The sequence below is a fragment of the Misgurnus anguillicaudatus genome, chromosome 11 (genome assembly GCF_027580225.2).
Source record: "Misgurnus anguillicaudatus chromosome 11, ASM2758022v2, whole genome shotgun sequence".
Classification (NCBI taxonomy): Eukaryota; Metazoa; Chordata; class Actinopteri; order Cypriniformes; family Cobitidae; genus Misgurnus; species Misgurnus anguillicaudatus.
Window position 1 is genome coordinate 25113358 of NC_073347.2, and position 20287 is coordinate 25133644.

General features: G+C 41.1%; 1 protein-coding gene across 1 annotated transcript in view; it reads right to left on the reverse strand.

Annotated features, from left to right (window-relative positions):
• The window catches only part of cimip5 (ciliary microtubule inner protein 5), a 66678-nt gene that overhangs the window by 33642 nt on the left and 12749 nt on the right, over positions 1-20287 (reverse strand). The window contains exon 3 of the mRNA XM_073873397.1: positions 7822-7946. The gene's annotated coding sequence lies outside the window, so the exon portion shown is untranslated. The remainder of the gene's footprint in view (positions 1-7821; positions 7947-20287) is intronic.

Below are 20287 nucleotides of genomic sequence, written 5' to 3' on the forward strand. Positions count from 1 at the left end.
AAACATCATGGTTCAGAGATGTCCCTCCAGCATGTTTAGAGCTTACGAGAAACATTTACCACTCTTTATCAGAGGTCAGTGTTAGGTCGGTTTGAGATATGTGATTAAATTTCCTAGGTTGCTTTGCCGCATTGATGTGCAGGAGCGGTCGTGCACCTTATTGGAATTGATCTATATGGGTGCCATTGATCTGTTCCCCACTCACTCATTGTGGTCATCAAACACAAACCACCACAATCCGATTACAGACTGCGTAAGAAACAAGATTAGTAATCACGTTTAGTTAGGGTTGACTGTACATTAACTTCCAGGTCTCCACTGTCAATTGAAATAAACTTATAACATCCCTGTAAATTCTTCTACGACGCTCTAACTAAATCAACTTGTGGTTATTATTTGAACTTACTTTACTCACAAGGTAAACATGCATGTTTTAAAAAAGTTAATATTGTCCAATATACAATCTAAAAAATGCAAGATTATTTTTCAACCTAGTTTGGGGTCAAAAAGAGGCGAACCCAGCTGGGTTCATCTCCCTTTTACCCAATGCTGGGTTGAAAATAATCCATCAATTTGAACATGGCATTTCAGCATCTAAAAATATACTGCGCAAGTTATACCAAATTGAAATAATAAACTATGTGTAATCACTTCTCAAACAATTAAGAAAGTAATTTAGCTGATACTAAACACTAACAGCATTTCTAACTATTAAAATGACAAAAACAATAATTGCATTATGTTGGGTAGAACAAATGACATTCATTAAATCTGATGTGTGAAGAAGCAGAAGATACACAATACAAGTTAGAGAAAACATACAAGTACTAGATCGCATACTCTGTTACACATTATTGTCTCCGTACAGAAATGCCATGTAGGCAATTTTTTCAATCTTTGCACATGACAAGCTGCATGTAATTATTAAAACAAAGATTGAAGACACCAGTCCAGGCGGGGTGAGCACATAACATCAGACACGGTTGAATTTACCCCTCTTCAGTGCCTTCACTAAAAAATCTAGTTATTTCAACCCAGTGTTGGGTCAAAAAGGGACGAGCCCCGTCTCTTGTGTTGTATTTTAACCTATGTGGTTTTTTCCATTGTTGGGTCAAATATAAAAATTTTCTGGGTTAATTTAACCCAGCGGCTGGGTTCATCCCTTTTTGAGGCAATGCTGGGTTAAAAATGACCCAGATGCATAACCTTAGATGCAGTCCTGAGATGCTGTGGTCCATGAATTATGTTAATTATTGAAGAAACAGTTGTATTGTCATGACATCAAGTCGTGTTATCGATTAATGTATTTGTGTCCATGATGGCACAAAATTCAGCTTTTTTTCGCACAAATTTCTATAAATAGTTTTTCGTGTCCGTTGCATTACTTCCTTTTCGTTTCATTTTATGTAGCCTATGGTTTTCTCATAGTTTTTTTCCTATTTTCTTACCATTGTCGCTTGGTGTTGGGGTTAGAATCACTTTCTGTTACATTTTTAGACATCCTTACCCAAACCCCAACTTAAACCCCAACTGCAGGTGAGAATAGTTTTAAAAGCTAAAAAAAACATCTAGAAACCAATACATAAAAGTACATCCTCCTAACCCAAAGCCCAAATGTAACCCCAACCCCAAGCCACAATGATTTAAAAATAGGGGAAATAATGAGAAAACAATACAAAAAATGAAACGAAAAAGAAAGTTTTGTCCAACTATTTATAGAAATTCATGCGAGTGTCACGAGAAAGACATTTGTGCTCAAGGCACGAAAGAAATTCATGCCATGGACACGAATAAATTAATTTTTCGTGACTCTAACACAACTTTCCGTGAGATCATGTTGGACATAGAATGAATTTAACCTGTGGGTCTTTTCTAAATACAAAAATTGTTAAAAACATTGAAGACTTACTGTTAAATATTACAGATGGTTTTATGGATTTCTCCATCTGTTCTCCATATCCTGTTTAATTTGTTTGCAGTGTAAAGGATGAAGCTGTTTTTTAGCCTGCAGAATGTCAAAAACAAAAACATCAGATCATATTCATAAACCTGTATTATAACGTGACTTCTCTCAAATGTCACAGTGAGATGAAATGTGTGTGACCATCATCTTACAAACAAACACTATTTAAACAAAAACATTCTATTGATTTCTATTGTTTTTATGGAGCACTAGTTGCCCTAAAGTGGGACACTACTTAATGTAGGACACCTAAGTTGTAGTGTTTGGAGGTCACCCAAAAATACAAAAAATACCAGTAAAACTATAACATCACAAATATAAAAATCGCATGACCTCTTAAATGTCCAGTCATGTATGAGGGTGAATCAATCATCAAATAGGATGTACATTTCACAGATGTCTGAAAATCAAAAATTGTCCCATATTAGAGCAATTCACTATAACCTAATCCACACTCTAACCCTAAAGATTTTACAAATGAGGACGTCCCCAAAGGGAGGTATTGATCAGGTTTTGCTCACTTTTGGTTTCAAATCTGTCCCCAAAATATAGTTCACTAGTTCGCCTGCGCATTCAGAAATTTATGATTAATAGTAAACGAACTTGGCTTGCTGTCGTCGAAGGGAGCTCTGTACCTGAGCTCTGAACCTTCAGAGAGAGTGAACCTGAGGCTGGGGTTCGAGCCCCAAGTTCAACCCCCTGCAACAGAACTGCACATAGAAAAAAAGAGAGAGCAGTGAAGAAAGAGATGGGAGTAGGAGGGATGCCGGATAAAATTGCAGCTGGACGTGGAGGCTGAAGACTGCCTTATATGCCCATAATGATGATTGACAGGCCTAGAACTACATTGAAGGGGGTACTTCAGTGAATAGTGAAAATTACCCCTTGATTTACTTGTCAACAGCCTCAAGCCATCCTCAATGTACATGATTATCTTTTTTAGACAAACACAAACAAAGTTATTAAAAAACGTCCTTGCTCTTTCGAGCTTTATAACGTAAGGAAACGGGAACAACATGATCTCATGGTAAGTTGTGATATAGTCACAAAAAAAATTATTAATTTGTGTCCATGGCACAAAATTCAGCTTTTTTTCATGCCTTGTGCGCGAATGTCTTTTTCGTGTCAGTCACACGAATTTCTATAGTTTTTCGTGTCCATGGCCTGACTTTCTTTTTTGTGTATTGTTTTTTTCTGATTTTAAATCATTGTCACTTGGGGTTGGGGATAGATTTGGTTTAGGATGTACTTTTATGTATTGGTTTCTACATGTTTTTCTTCCGCTTTTAAAACTATTCTCGCCTGTAGTTTGGGTTACATTGTAAAAAAAATTCATAGAAATTACAATGTTGTTGCAGCTGGGTTGCCGGTAATTTACCGTAGATTTAAATTTATGTTATTTACTGGGAAGAGTTTGTTCAAAGTTAAATAAATTTTAAATATTAACAAGTCTTTATCTTTACAGAATAAAACTATACAATAACAGCCTCATGCAAAGCATTCTGGGAACCAGAAATCATCAACAAACTTTTTCTGTTTTTAGCTTCAGATTTTGTTTCCCAGAATGTTTTGCTTGATGCTGTTTTTTTTTGTTTTACTCTGTAAAGACAAAGACTTGTAAATGTTAAATGTTCATTTAATTTTGAACAAAATAACACTTTGCCAGTAAATAACATAAATTTAAATCTACGGTAAATTAACGGCAACCCAGCTGCAATTTCTACGGATTTTTTTACAGTGTAGGATGTAACAGAAAATGTAACAGAAAGTGATTCTAACCCAACCCCAAGCGACAATTGTAAGAAAATAGGAAAAAAATCAATGAGAAAAAATACATAAAATGACACGAAAAAGAAAGTTGTGCCGTACACACGAAAAACTATTTATAGAAATTTGTGAGACTGACATGAAAAAGACATTCACGCTCAAGGCACAAAAAAGCTGAATTTTGTGCCATGGACACAAATAATCAAATTTTTCATGACTATAACACAACTTTCTGTGAGATCAGTCTGAACAGGAAAGGGGGTTAAAAAAGGCCTTTTGAGTGTAATAGATTTGGAAAAATATCCATATTTAAAACTTTAGAAACTATAATAACTACACTGTAAAAAATGTCTGTAGAAATTACAGTATTAATGGGTATTACTGGCAACTAGCTGCCAGTAACTTACTGTACATTTTACATTTATGTTATTTACTGGCAACATTTTGTTTAAAGTTAAATGAACATATAACATTTTTTGACTTTATCTTCTACAGTAAGTTACTGGCAACCAGCTGCAAAATTACAGCAAATTTTTTAGAGTGTAGCTTCCAGTAACGTAAGAGAATTGCTTTGCTTTAAGTAGGTTCAAACACGCATATGCACACACACACACACACACACACAAACACAATGCACTGCTTTTATCTTTTCTTTACTGCTGAATATTTTAAAAATAATTGTAACAGTAAAACTCTACTTGCATTAATACATCTGACTGCTGTGATGCAGAATCACAGATTAACAATTATCTGACAAATATTCAAATTAACTTTATTGTTCCATATAGCCTACTGCACCCTCTCTGTCTTTTTCTGTTGCTTTCATCTTTAAAAAAGCCCCAGACTGATTAATTTAGAAAAGTGAATTACAATGAAAGTGGATGAGCTAGGATGTTTCTCATATACAGCACTTCTGCGATCAAATAAAGCAAAATACATTTTGAATTTGCTTTTGTTCTTTCCATTTGACTGTTTCAATTGTTGTAGTTTCTGATGTTATACATCAAGGTTCCTTTTGCAACACTTAATGCACTGATCGACATGAGAAACCCAAGTCATAATTGCATTTGATGTCATCAAAGCCAACATGGTGAAATGATAACAATTTAGATTTAGTTTTAATTATTTCTTTTTATATTTCATGGGAGTATTTCATTGAAGAACTCAAACAACAACTTCTTTAAAAGTTAAAAATGTCATAGAAAAATCACATACAAGTCAGTGAGCCTCAGAGCCCCAACACTGAGCCTTTTATAATATGACACTCATACATCCAATAGTCTTCTCAAGAGAAAGTGCTTTGAAAAAGTGACTGAGACAGGAAAAGAGTATCCGAACTGATGGTTTAGAGAACTTCAGACTAAAATGTCACAGCCTGAATATTTCAGCAGAAAGGAGAACTATGAAAGATTTACATAGTGGAGATTGATGTTTTCTGTTGTGTGTTAATCACTAGATTCTCTTGTGAATACAGCACTAGATCTGCTTGTATGTCATTGGCAACAATCATTTCTCAATGAGAAACAATAATTTTTCTTTTCTCGGTCTAACAGGAATGTATTTGTTTGCCGTGCAAGCGGATTCACGGTGTGAATCCACTTTGTGTTTGTTAGTTCAAAAGAATTTAAATGAGGCAGGAGTTCAAAGCCATAACACAAGCCAGTTAATTTCTTTTATGTCTTATGGTCTGTTTTCTTTTCTGTGCATTGTACTTCCAAAACAATGTTTTCATTCTCTTAGTAATGTTATTACTTATAATCCTCATTTTCACTTACTTTTTGGATTTTAAACTGTTATTGGTGTTATTTTATGATACACAGTACACACACTGTAAAAAAATACTTTGCTGCTTTAAATTTTTTTGTTTAATCAACTCGGACTTAAAAGTCAATTTAACTTAATATTATTTATCTTGACAAGAGTTTAGTTGCTGCAGCTCATAAAATGAAGTTGACTAATTAAAACTATATTTTATAAGTTATAACAACTCAAATCTAGTCAAGATAAATAATACTAAGTTTAAACATCTTACATCTTGCCCTGACATATACTGTACACTCACCTCAAGGATTATTAGGAACACCTGTTCAATTTCTCATTAATGCAATTAACCTAATCAACCAATCACGTGGCAGTTGCTTCAATGCATTTAGGGGTGTGGTCCTGGTCAAGACAATCTCCTGAACTCCAAACTGAATGTCAGAATGGGAAAGAAAGGTGATTTAAACAATTTTGAGCGTGCATGGTTGTTGGTGCCAGATGGGCCAGTCCGAGTATTTCACAATCGGCTCAGTTACTGGGATTTTGACACACAACCATTTCTAGGGTTTACAAAGAATAGTTTGAAAAAGGAAAAAACATCCAGTATGCGACAGTCCTGTGGGAGAAAATGCCTTGTTGATGCTAGAGGTCAGAGGAGAATGGGCTGACTGATTCAAGCTGATAGAAGAGCAACTTTGACTGAAATAACCACTCATTACAACCGAGGTATGCAGCAAAGCATTTGTGAAGCCACAACACGCACAACCTTGAGGCGGATGGGCTACAACAGCAGAAGACCCCACCGGGTACCACTCATCTCCACTACAAATAGGAAAAAGAGGCTACAATTTGCACAAGCTCACCAAAATTGGACAATTGAAGACTGGAAAAATGTTGCCTGGTCTGATGAGTCTCGATTTCTGTTGAGACATTCAGATGATAGAGTCAGAATTTGGCGTAAACAGAATAAGAACATGGATCCATCATGCCTTAACCACTGTGCAGGCTGGTGGTGGTGGTGTAATGGTGTGGGGGATGTTTTCTTGGCACACTTTAGGCCCCTTAGTGCCAATTGGGCATCGTTTAAATGCTACAGCCTACCTGAGGATTGTTTCTGACCATGTCCATCTCTTTATGACCACCATGTACCCATCCTCTGATGGCTACTTCCAGCAGAAGTAGACTTCATTTCAAATTGGTTTCTTAAACATGACAATAAGTTCACTGTACTAAAATGGCCCCCACAATCACCAGATCTCAACCCAATAGAGCATCTTTGGGATGTGGTGGAATGGGAGCTTCGTGCCCTGGATGTGCATCCCACAAATCTCCATCAACTGCAAGATGCTATCCTATCATATGGGCCAACATTTCTAAAGAATGCTTTCAGCACCTTGTTGAATCGATGCCACATAGAATTAAGGCAGTTCTGAAGGTGAACGGGGGTCAAACACAGTATTAGTATGGTGTTCCTAATAATCCTTTAGGTGAGTGTAGTACTGTGCAAAAGTCATAGCCACCACAATACCACCAGCTTTGTTGTTTTAGCAAAGTTATAATGTCCATCCATATTTATTTTTACTCATTTTATTTAGATACAAACAGAAAATACAGGAAATATGTGCACAAATTGAAACAAAACAATTTTCAGAACTAAATGTCTTCTTCAGGCATCAGTCAGTATTTAGTGTGACCTCTCTTGGCAAGAAAAACATCTTGAGCTTTTTTGAGGAGACTGAAGTCCTGAAGTCATTCAATTAGAATTAGAAATTAGGATTTAATTTTATTTAGGTCTAAGATATCCTGCAGTTTCCTGCTATTGCTCAAGTGGAAGGGGAGTTTAGGCTAAATACTTGACACTTCAGCTTATACTTTTATACTGTTTTTTAATACTACAAATGTGCTGTATTCTCTGGTTGTATTATAATAAAGAGACTGAGAAATAATTATATATGATCACTATAACATTGCAAAAACAACAAATGTAACGGTGACATGGTGCCTTAAGACCTTTGCACAGTACTGTATCTTAACATACATCAGTGACATTGTTTTTTCTCAAGATGCACACCAGTTTTGTTTTTTGTAATGTATGTTTGTATAAACTTAACTTGTCTTAAACCATGAACATTTCCCTGATGTTAATACACACGGAGAGAGATATGCAGTTACCACACAGACTCTGAAAGCTGTCATGTTTTATACAAGCAAGTCTATTAAATCTGCTGTAGTCTCAGTGAAATATAGTTCACTCTCTCATGGTCTGTCTTTCTGTCTGTTTAGTCTTTTTAACAGATTCAGATAAATTGAAGTTCCTCTATTTCACTCACCCATAAGTGAGGCGGTACGGTACCACTCTCAGGCTCGTGTGGGACACAATGCCTTGTAAGTTGGGATGTCACAGACAACCCACTGCGTTGTCAGACGTTTTGAGGAGGCACAGAGGCATCATTATCTTGACATTACCATGGAAACAGAAAGAAACAAGTCCTCATTAAATGAGAAAATGACATACAAAAAGCCTGCACACACTGACAGAGAAAAATAACATTAGTTGATGGAATTGGATGCAGACAAATAGGCACGCATATTGTACACAAACAAACACAATTGCAAAGTCAGGTAGAAAAAGAGAGAGATGAGTTGATACAATAAAAAGGTATAGAAATAAGAACATCAAATCTAAATCTGTTTTTGCCCTTCAAATGCTATTATAGTTTTTACTCAATTTTAAAGTATTTAAATTATAAATGGATAGTTTTAAAGCTGAATTCTGATTGGTTAAGCCATGCTGTTGTAGATATATTAATACGTTAATGTAGCCGATATAAATGTGTCAATTTGCCAAGCTGCAATGTTGCTTGGCAACATAAACAGCTAACACACTCTCAGAAAAATGGTACAAGAGCTGTCACTGGGACGATACCCTTTAAAAAGGTCCTAATATGTGCTATTTAGGTACATGTATATATTTGGTATACCATTATCTTACCTTTGAGGTACTAATATGCACATTTAAAGAAATGTATACAGGTTTGGATTAACTTGAGGGTAAATAATGACATAATTTTCATTTTCAGTGAACTATCACTTTAAAGGTGCAGTGTGTAAATTTTAGCTGCATCTATGGTGAGGTTGCGAATTGCAACCAATGGCTCAGTTCAGTGCTCACCCCTCACTTTTGAAACGCATAGAGAAGCTACGGTAGCCGGCACCGGACAAACATGCCAACTTCGGAGACAACTTAGTAAAATAAAGTTTGTCCGTTAAGGGCTTCTGTAGAAATATGTTGGCACAAAATGGCGACTTCCATGTAAGAGGACCCTCGCGATGTAGATAAAAACGTCTCATTCTAAGGTAATAAAAACATAACGGTTCATTATGAAAGCTCTTTATAGTCCCCTGATAATATATTTTTGTATATTAATTTGCATTTCTGTCAAGAGATCCCTCTAAAAATTACACACTGCACCTTTAAGTCCAAAATTTAAATTGTTGAAATGTAATCAAATTTAATTTACACCTCAAAGAAAACAATTACCCATTTAAACAGCCTTTTCAAAACATTTTGTGTAACACAAATCCAACTGTGTCAGCATAAATTCACTTTAGAATGAAGTCTACATCTTTTAAAAAAAGAAAAAAATCCCCCATAAACGTTAAAGGGATAGTTCACTTCAAAATGAAAACTCCGCCATCATCCACTCATCGTCATGTTGTTCTAAACCTGTATGAATTTCTTTTTATGATGAACACAAAAGAAGATATTTTGAGAAGTTATTGTAAACACAGATCAGATAATGACCATTGACTACCATAGTAGGAACAAAAAATATGATGAAATTTAATGGGTACCGTCAACTGTGTGCTTACCATCATTTATCAAAATATTTTATTCAACATTTATCACAAATCTTCCAACATATTTTTTTTCCTACTATGAAAGTCAATGGTCACTATCCGCTGTGTGTTCACCATCACCTCCCAAAACATCCTCTCCCGTGTTCATCAGAAAAAAGAAATTCATACAAATTTAGAACAACATGAAGATGAGTAAATGATGACAGAATTTTCATTTTAAAGTGAACTATCCCTTTAAAGCCTTCGCAGAACATTTTAGTCTGTCATTTTAAAATATTGTCATTGAGTTCCTGTGACATTACTGCAACATTACAGATTACTAGGTAAGACAACACAGACAACACAGTCTTTCTCAAAAAGCAAGTATAAGGTACACACAACAAACCATCACACGCCACAAGTCTCATATTCACGCTGAGAGAGTGAAATGTGTGTCTCCTATTGTGTCATTTATGTACTGTGAGTGTGTGTCTAAGCTTCCTGTCTTCACAGGGTTTAAAGGGGTGATCACAGCTACACGCTCCGTTGGAAAAGCAGACGTCTGTATACTCACCCTGCTCAGAAGCATCAGGGATCTGCCCGCACATAAAAAGACATTAGCACCCCGCTGAGCCAACAAACGCTTCTCCAGAAACCTGCTGCTCCCTGATCTCAGAGAAATCGGTGGACTGTAAGCATCAGGTATGTCTGAGTCCTACACAGGTTTGTATTAAAACGCACCTGTGTTTCTAAATTGGTGATTAGTTTGGAAAATACAATCTAAAACCACATTAAAATGCATTTAGACCTGGATTTAAAAATAAAATATTGCAAGAGCAATTCATAAGCATACTGTTGCGTGGCTTTTGTGATACTTAGCGTCATCAAGTTATGCCTTTGTTGTTGTTTAGCCAATTCTATAGTGCCGAAAATTACATTGTGCCTTTAAAAACAGGTTTGCTTCTGCATTATCTATAGATCACTCGTCAAATTTCAGATATTGATTTTGTTAAAGGATTAGTCCATTTTCTAATTCAGATAATTTACTCACCATCATGTCATCCAAAATGTTGATGTCTTTCTTTGTTCAGTTGAGAAGAAATTATGTTTTTTGAGAAAAACATTCCAGGATTTTTCTCATTTTAATGGACTTTAATGGACACCAATACGTAACAGTTTTAATGCAGTTAAAAATTGCAGTTTCAACGCAGCTTCAAAGAACTCTAAACGACCCCAAACATGGCATAAGGGTCTTATCTAGCGAAACGATTGTCATTTTTGGCAAGAAAAATAAAAAATATGCACTTTAAACCACAACTTCCCTTTTTCCTCCGGCTGTGTGACGAGCCAGCGCGACCTCACGTAATTGCGTAATGCCGTGGAAAGGTCACGTGTTACATATATGAAAAGGACATTTGCGGACCATTTTAAACAATAAACCGACACAAAGACTTTAATTAGCATCATTCAACATACAACAACGTCGGAATGGTCCTCTTTCTCCACTCTTGTAAACACTGGGGCATAGTTTCGCATACATCATCTGTGACCTCTTGACGTGATGACGTATTTTGTGAGGTCGCACTGGACCAGAGGAAGATGAGAAGTTGTGGTTTAAAAGTGCATATTTTTTATTTTTCTTGCCAAAAATGATAATCGTTTCATTACATAAGACCCTCATTTAATTATGCCTCATTTGAGATCGTTTAGAGTCCTTTGAAACTGCAATTTTAAACTGCATTAAAACTGTTAAGTATTGGGGTCCATTAAAGTCCATTAAAATGAGAAAAATCCTGAAATGTTTTCCTAAAAAAACATAATTTCTTCTCGATTGAACGAGGGAAGACGTCGACATTTTGGATGACATGGTGGTGAGTGAATTGTCTGGATTTTTTGAAGAAAATAGACAAATCCTTTAACTCTTTTGTGGTCTTTTTAAAGATTTCCTATTTCCTTACTTTCACACATGATGCTCTTTTAAGCATTCTCAAATCATGGTAAAATAACACGAAGGTTTAACACCAATTTGTTTAACAAATTTTAGCCTGAATACAAACAGTTAAAATTCTGTTAAGCTGATAATATAATTTGTAATAAAAATATTTGTAAGATATAAAAAAAACAATACACAGGAATGCAAGAATTGATTTTAGCCTGACCACAAGCAAATTACTCACTAAAGCTGATCTACGCAAATTGTACATCTATGTGATTGTGAATATAAACCATTACACTTTTATTCTGTGTAAACAGCTTTAGCAAATACACACCAATCAGACCACTTGCTACCACAAAATAAATGTGCATTAGGGCAGACAGAAACCCTGCAGGCAGAATGGCTTCAAAGCTTATTTACTGTGTGTGTGTGTGTGTGTGTGTGTGTGTGTGCGTGCGTGCGTGCGTGCGTGCGTGCGTGCATGTGTGTGTGTGCGTGTGTGCGTGTCAGTGCCTTTCGCCCACATACTGTCATTTTCACACCTGTTTCTATGTGATAAGACTCTTCTCTTTTATTTTACTCTCATGATAATAAGGGCTTGTGTCTTGTCAAAATTCACAAACACATGAACATACAGTTACCTAAACCTAAATAAAATACAACATCTAAATATAATCATATTTGGTTTACTGTTTTTGAATGACTCAAGTTATATACCCAGCTGGACTATTGAATTAATAGGACTATGTAGTAGTGAATAGAAATAAAGTTGGAGTTGGAATAAATGTCATTGGGGGGATGTAAGCAACTGTGATGGACAAAATTCTTGACAATCTTACATTAAGATCTCAGTTTTGCTATGTACATATTAAAAAAAATTTATCCCCAAGCTATGAACTCTTATGGTCAACAAAATGCTCGGCACAAATATTCCTGTTAAATTCTACATGAAATGTCAGAATTGATAAAAAATAAGGCAGTGTGTCTTTAAATGCGGCTGAAAACAACAGGCGCTCTTCTTTTGTGCCAACTGTGTGAGCTTGACAGCATTTTTAGCAGGGCAGCTCTGGTTTTTTAAATAGTCTGCTTGGTTTATTATATAAGTGTGGTATTTGTCCGAGCCCATGTGATTGGACGGGTGAGTAAAAAGTGACATCAGCAAACTCAGCGTTTCACCCAAAGTTAAGAAAAATTTAAACTTTAAAGGGGACATTTAACAAGACTTTTTAAAGATGTAAAATAAATCTTGTCCCCAGTTTACATATGTGAACGTTTAGCTCAAAATATCATATAGACAATTTATTATAGCAAGTTAAAATTGTCACTTTGTAGGTGTGTGCAAAAATTTGCCGTTTTGGGTGTGTCCTTTAACATGGAAATGAGCTGATCTCTGCACTAAATTGCAGAGCTGCGGTTGGATAGTGCAGATAAAGGGGTGGTATTATCCCCTTCTGACATCACAGTGGGAGCCAAATTTCAATTACCTATTTTTTTACATGCTTGCAGAGAATGGTTTGCCAAAACTAAGTTACTGGGTTGATCGTTTTCACATTTTCTAGGTTGATAAAAGCACTGGTGACCCAATGGTAGCACTTAAACATGGAAAAATTTGTTCCCTTTCAGTCGGTCACTACGACGTCACGTCGTGACCGACGAATTGGGAACTCGCTTAGAGAGACCAATCTGCTTCGAATACTACAAAAAACGCCAATGAACTTGGCATTGAGATATTTGCATAATGCTGGCGCCGCCCCGCCAGGTGCGTATATAAGGCGCACGTGCAAATAAGGAAATCAGCTTTTTTCGCTTCGAAAGCCGGCTTTATCTGACTGAGAAGCTACTCTCTGCTCTTCTGGGAACGGTTGCTGAAGTTGATTGACAAGCAGTACTAACACAGCGGACGCTCGCAGTATTCCACTGCTCTGCATATTTTTTGTTTTGAGTTTAGTGTGTGCGTTGCCTTTCCCTGTGCGCATCATCAGCTGAGCACCTAAAGAGTGATTTCCCTAAAGAGTGATACGTGAGAGCTCTGTGTCTTTTTAAAGACAGCCACTCTCTCGTATATTCGGAGATCGGCGTCCTTTTCAGGATTGCTTTTCGTCCGTGCGATCTTGGATGTGAGAGGTATAAGGGTTCCAGTTTCGGTCACGAGCGCTGTCTTCATGCTTGGGCATCAAGCACTCTGAGGCTGCGCTCGTGGGGAGTTTTTGTTCTCTCTGTGAGAGCATAACCCTCTTGGATTGCGGAGACGACTGACGTTTCTACGGGAATGCTGTCCGCGCCTTTGCAGTGCTGACACCGCCATGGTGCGGCTGTCAAGCGCTCGCATGACGCTCTTCGCATCACTACGCTGAGTAGGACGGAGGATACGTCCTCCACCTACCGGCCTTTCATCCTCAGCCGGTTGAGGCTCCGGTGGAGACGGCAGAGTCGTGTTCTACGATTTCTACCGATCCATTGGACCTCCTTCTGGTCCCGTTCACTTCTGCAGCATCAGAGGGGTGTCCAATTTCCTCCGAAGTGGAGTCGTTCCGGAGATGGCGGCCGTGCCCGCTCGAGCGGCGGAAACGGTAGAGTTGGAGAGGTTAACCCCTCTCCGCCCGAACCGTACTGCCCACGTGATTGGTATTTCGGAGCTGCTCGGGCCTCTCAGTCCTCTGCTCCTGTGCCTTTCTTCCCGACGGCACGAAGAGCTGACGTGATTTGCGGCCATCCGGTCGTTCAGCTTCAGCTTTCACCCCTCATCTCCCTCACCAGGGGAGCCGCTAAGGGCGGGGACCCCTTCAGTGGAGCGGGGGGTTGCGATTCAGCTGCGTTCCTGGAGGGACCACCCAACCCTTCCCTCCCGTGTTTGTAGACAGTCGTCCGGTTACGGGCGCTGTCTGTCAGGCATGCGGAGAGGCGGCTTCAGCCCTGCACGCAGTAACGTTGCTACAGGTTCACCAAGGATTTACGAGGGAAGCCGCGACTTACAGTCGTGCGATGTTCACCACAGTGGTTCAAGATCGCCACCTTTGGCTGTGTCTGGCTGACGGACGCAGGCGAGAACAATTTCTTGAATGCTCCTGTCTCACAGACCGGCCTCTTCGGCGAGGCCGTGGAGTCGTACAGCTCCACTGCGCAGACTGAGGCGATCTCTTAGGTCATGCCCCGGCGAAGGAGAGCTGCCCTTGGTAAAAACCACCACGCCGGCTCCTCAGTCTGCCTCTCGCCGTCGGCGTGCTGCGGCGACCACCTTCGTTCCCCTCCTCGGACCCCATCTCGGCAGCGCGGTGGAACCGGTCGTCAGCAGCTCGCCCCGCCCGCTTAGCCGCTTCCCGTGAAATCGGGAGTTTAAGTGGCCAGTAAGCGGGCGACCCGGATTGGCAGAGGATCACTCTTCAGGAGACGGTGATTCGCTCCTTCCCCCGATAGAGGGTCGGGTGGAAAATTCTTGGTTTGCATATGTTCCACCGGCTGTTTAGCCGGTACCCACTTAACCACACATAGAGTGCATTCCTCTTCCCTCTCCAGGTCTCCAGAGGATCGAGAGAGCCGTGAGCGGCCACACACCAGCTCACCCTACCTCTCCTCTATCGCCAGCGGGTGTTCTGAGGAGTCCGAGCCCTCCACTGAAGAGACCGGACAACCATCACCCTCATCGGAGTCTGTGCTCTCCGCAGAGGAGACCAGACGACCGTCACCTTCAGCGGGCTCAGGTCAGTGTGTCACACACACACACACATACTGTAGATGCTTATGCTGTCACAGCAGACGCACCGGCAGTCTCACCTGTCTCGCTTCGCTGCCCCACCGCGGGTACTTCGGTAGTGTCGTTAATTCTCCTCGTACGGTGCCTGGGTGCTTGGCTTCAGTTCCCAGCCCGTTCGTTGGGTTTTACGCACGATCCGCCTCGGTTACGAAGTACAATTACCGGCACAACCCCAAAATTCTCGGGCTTTCGTTTTCACTATAGTGAAAGTGTCCGATGCACATGTACTGCGTGCATAAGTCGATGTCCTGCTGGCGAAGGATTATCGAGCCGGTCCCTCTTACCGAGATGATGATATGATGATAGGGTTTTTCCAGCCTTTATCTCATAGTACCCAAAATACGCGGTGGGTTACGATCGATTTGATTTACGCACCGGCTCCACAAAGGTGGTCTTTTTTGGATGATAACGCCGAGGCTCGTATTTCAATATTCAGATCGGTGTGCAGCTTTAGACCTGTAAGACGTGTACTTTTTGTGTCCATCTCCCTCGCCTTAGACCGTTTTTCGCTCTGCGTCGTGGGGTGGGCATATTAATATTAAGTACATCATTCGAGCTGTCTCTCTTTCTCCGTGTCTCCATGAAAGTGCTAGTCACGACATTAAAATATCAGAGAGAGAGCGTTGTTTGCATTCTGCTTTTATTTACGTTGACTTATAATAGCCCGTTCTTGGCAGACGTGCGCGAACACAGAGAGTTAATGCCTCGGCATCTCGCTCGTTTAAGTCATCAGGTCGACTGGGTAAGAGCAACTTTGCCCCGTGCAGAGGATCCTTTTTCTCAGTTGGAATTAGACTCGATCAACTAATTGGCGTGTTTTACAAGAGCGCGCAACTAGTCAGTGCTGACTTGCCTCGGTTTAATTCGAGGGAAGTACGCGGTCCCTCTGAAACAATTTCAGAAGCCCTGGACATATGACAGCATGCTGCAGCTGTGACGCTGCTCGAGCTGCGTCATATGAGACCGCTTCAGCGTTGGCTTTACGATCGAGTCTCGAGGAGAGCGTGGCGCACCGGCATGCATTGTGTAAACACTGCACCTGCGTGTCATTTAAATTTCCCCGTAGTAGACCCAGCATTTCTGATAGCAAGATATGCCTTTGAGGGGTCTCCTGGCATTCTGTAGCATACGATGCCCTAAGCACGGGATGTTCAGCCACGTATGACGGGCTTGCAGTCTGGGGTGTGCATAGCACCCCAACTGCCGCGAGCGGTGCGCTGTATATCTGGGACTTGTACGCTCCGCTATGGAGATGCGAGGGAAGGATGTATTTGTCGACACCGATAACTTTGCGACTGTTGCGTTATTTACCGTTAAGGCGGTTTTGCGCTCTCGTCACCTGTCGCATCTCGCTCGTCATCTCCTCCTTTGGAGTCAGAAGCATCTGAGGTCCCTTCGTGCCATTTACATCCCGGGATCGCTCAATACAGCGGTACGCGCTTCCCGAGCTGCGCCCCCGGCGAATGGCGACTCCACCCCCAGACGGTCCAGCTCATTTGGAAGAAGTTCGGTTGTGCGTAGATAGATCTGTTTGCGTCGCCGGACGATACCCACTGTCGCCTATTTTACTCACTAACGAGGGCAGCCTCGGCGTGGATGCGTTGGCACACAGCTGGCCGCGGGGGGTGCGTAAATACGCATTCCTTCCAGTGAGCTTTAGTGCGCAGACACTGTGCAAAGTCAGGCAGGACGAGGAGAGCCTTTATTAATCGTCCGTACTGGACGACCAAGAATTGGTTTTCATAGTTAATGCTCCTCGCGACAGCCCTCCCTGGCGGATTTCCCTGAGGAAGGACTTTCTTTTTTAGGAAGGGGCACATTTGGCACTCGCGCCCCGACCTGTCCATGTATGGTCGTTGAGCGCGCGCAAGGTTTAGGTGATTTATCGCAAGCGGTATCTAACACAATCGACGCGGTTCGAGCACCGTCCACAGGACGGGCTTACGCGCTTAATGAAACCTTTTCGTCACCCGGTGCTCTTCGCAACGCGAGGACCCAGAGAATGCCCTTTAACATTATGCTTTTATATCTTTAACATGGGTTAGATGGTAGGCTGTCCCTCCGCCATTAAAGTTGATATCGCCGCTATTTCTGCTCATCACTCACTTATCTACGGCAGATCAGTTGGCCAGCATGATTTATTTATTACATTTTAAAGAGGCGCTCGCAGGCTAAACCCCTCGCGCCCTCCCTCTTTTTTCCTGAGACCTGTCCATGGTGCTGAAGCCTTCAGGTCTCCGATTTAGCCTTTGCAGTTTGCGAGTCTGAAGTTTTTATCAATGAAAACTCTGACCCTGCTAGCATTGGCCTCCATGAAGAGAGTAGGAGATTTACATGCATTCTCTGTTGACGATTCGTGCCTTTAGTTTGGTCCTGCTGTCTCACTGAGGACCCAGACCAGGCTACGTGCCCAAAGTTCCCACCACTCCCTTCAGAGATAAGGTGGTGAGCTTGCAAGCGTTGCCTTTGGAGCAGGCAAACCCAACCGAGGCTTTGTTGTGCCCCGTACGCGCACTGCGATTCTACGTGGTCCGCACACAAAGCTTCAGGACCTCAGACCAGCTCTTTGTTTGTTATGGTGGCCAGCAGAAAGGGAAAGCTGTCACTAAGCAGAGGATGTCTCATTGGATAGTTCATACTATCGCCCTAGCTTACAATTTGCAGGGCATTCCTTGCCCTTTAATTTGAGAGCGCATTCCACACGGAGTGTTGCCTCATCTTGGGCTTTAGCTCGTGGTTCCTCGCTAACAGACATCTGTAGAGCTGCTGGTTGGGCGACACCTAATACGTTCATTAGATTTTACAATGTTCGTATCGAGCCTGTATCCTCTCGTGTTCTTTCCTCACCAGGGAGGGCACGGAGAGCAGACTCGCAAGTCGGCTTGCAGTCTCCGACTGAGGCTCCAAATTGAGTTTTCAGTATGGAAGGCTAACAGAGCAAAAATGCGTAATGGTTTGATTTGCTCCCTCCACTGCCTTGACAGCCTTTGTTGCGGAGCATTGGCTGTCAGCCTTTCACTAGTTGTATTCTTACGAACCTACGTGTTTGGCCAGGGCCCCACATTGCGTCCCAACGGGTTCCTTTGTGAGTATTATTCCGTGGGGTTAATCCTACTAGCCCACGTTTCCCTTAGCAGAGCACTGCTTTGCTTACACAGCCACGGCTGTCATTTAGACCTCAACTACGGTTGACTTTCGCCCACCAATAGCCCTTAACGGGGCGGTGGCTTCCGCAGCGTCCCTATACCGCTCAGATAGGGCGCTTCCCAGTCGCTGGCACTACTGTGGGTTAAAGGAACATCTAGTGCCCGGCCTTCTGCCTTAAAACCTAATTCTCCTTATCCTTAAGTGGAACCGGAGGGCTTTACGCAGACACTGGAAGAGGTCAGCCCCTAGTGGCGTTTTGGTAGGGATTCCCAATTCGTCGGTCACGACGTGACGTCGTAGTGACCGACTGAAAGGGAACGTCTCGGTTACGGATGTAACCCTCGTTCCCTGAAGGAGGGAACGGAGACGTCACGTCCCGTCGCCACAGGTGCTGCCACCTGCTGTTTAGGCCGGTCACCTTCCGGCTTTCTCAGCGAACAGAAGCTGATTTCCTTATTTGCGCGTGCGCCTTATATACGCACCTGGCGGGGCGGCGCCAGCATTATGCAAATATCTCAATGCCAAGTTCATTGGCGTTTTTTGTAGTATTCGAAGCAGATTGGTCTCTCTAAGCGAGTTCCCAATTCGTCGGTCACGACGTGACGTCTCCGTTCCCTCCTTCAGGGAACGAGGGTTACATCCGTAACCGAGACGTTCCCTTTAACACAAAAATACTCATAGCAAATGATTGAAAAAATACCCTGGACTCGGTAAAAACACTTACATGGCAAAACGGCCTAATGCAACGATTTAGCTTTCTTACAATACTTAAAATAAAGGTGGTAAAGGGTTCTTAGCAGTGAGGCCATAAAATAATCATTTTTGGTTTCCTAAGGAACTCTTCAGTCAAAGGTTCTCAAAATAAGCATTTGTTTCTTTAGGAGGTTGCACACCGTGCAACGCTGCATCGTGTCGCGTGTAGGACAACTCGCAGATATCGCACATCGGACGCTCACATTCTCAGCCTATGTTAGTACATGATCTGGGACAAATATGATATTATTTCTCTGCAGCCCGGGCAGGTGTAGAGTCACAGTTAAAAGCCGCCGTAAGATGCCGCCGGCGCCGCCGATATGTGTTCATTCATAGAAAGTAATGTGTTAGATTTTTAGGTAAATGGCTCGAAGCGACGCGGCGCTTCTTGCCCGTGTGCAACCTCCTTAACACTTTTCTAGTATGTAGAACTTTTTTTGCATTTTGTATTTTTTCCATTTTTACTTGGGCAATGGGTGATGTTAAAGGTTCTTTATGGAACCATACAACCTGAAAAAGAACCTTTTTATAAACCTTATTTTTTTAATGGTGTAGGCAACTGAATGCCCTTATACAAAAACGCTTTAATGCACAAACACACACACACACACACACACACCGATGAACTCATTCTCTTACCTCATTGCCTGATTACAGAGCATTTCATCTTTTAATCTAATAGCAGTTTCAACAGAATAGACACGTACTCTCTCAGGCATGTGACTTACGTGTGTGCGTTTGTGTCTAAGTGATAAATGGTTTATCAATGTGTTTGACTGAAATTTACTTCATTTACATTTGGGCATTTAGCAAACGCTAAAGCGACTTACAAAAACTAGGAAACAATAAAAGATTTTTCATAGGGAGGCAATATACAAGAAGTGTTTATACTTGGTTCACAATTCCAAAACAAAACTTGGAGGAAAAAAGAGCGAGAGAGAGATAGTGTTTTTATAGAAGATAGAGTAGAAGAGCAGTCAACATCTACTTGTCAAGTATTCATAGAAAATATATGTGTTTAATTGATTTTTGAATGCTGTAAGAGATGTGGTTGACCGCACTACATTTGGAAGATCACCAGCAAGGAGTAATGTAGGAGAATGAGCTGGAAAATGATTTAGTGCCCTTTTGGGAAGGTATCACAAGGTGCTGCTCATTTGCTGAGGTTTTGGATGGGGTGTAGGAATGTAGGAAGGTGTAAAAGTATACTGGTGCAGTGCCAGTGATCGTTCTGTAAGCAGTAAACAGTACTTTTCTTTCTGTTAGCATTCATTACATCTCTGTGATGTATTAGTGGGACACTATTGTCAATATTGCTCTATGATTAACACAAATGTAAGTAAATTATGCATTAAATGAGATACCAATA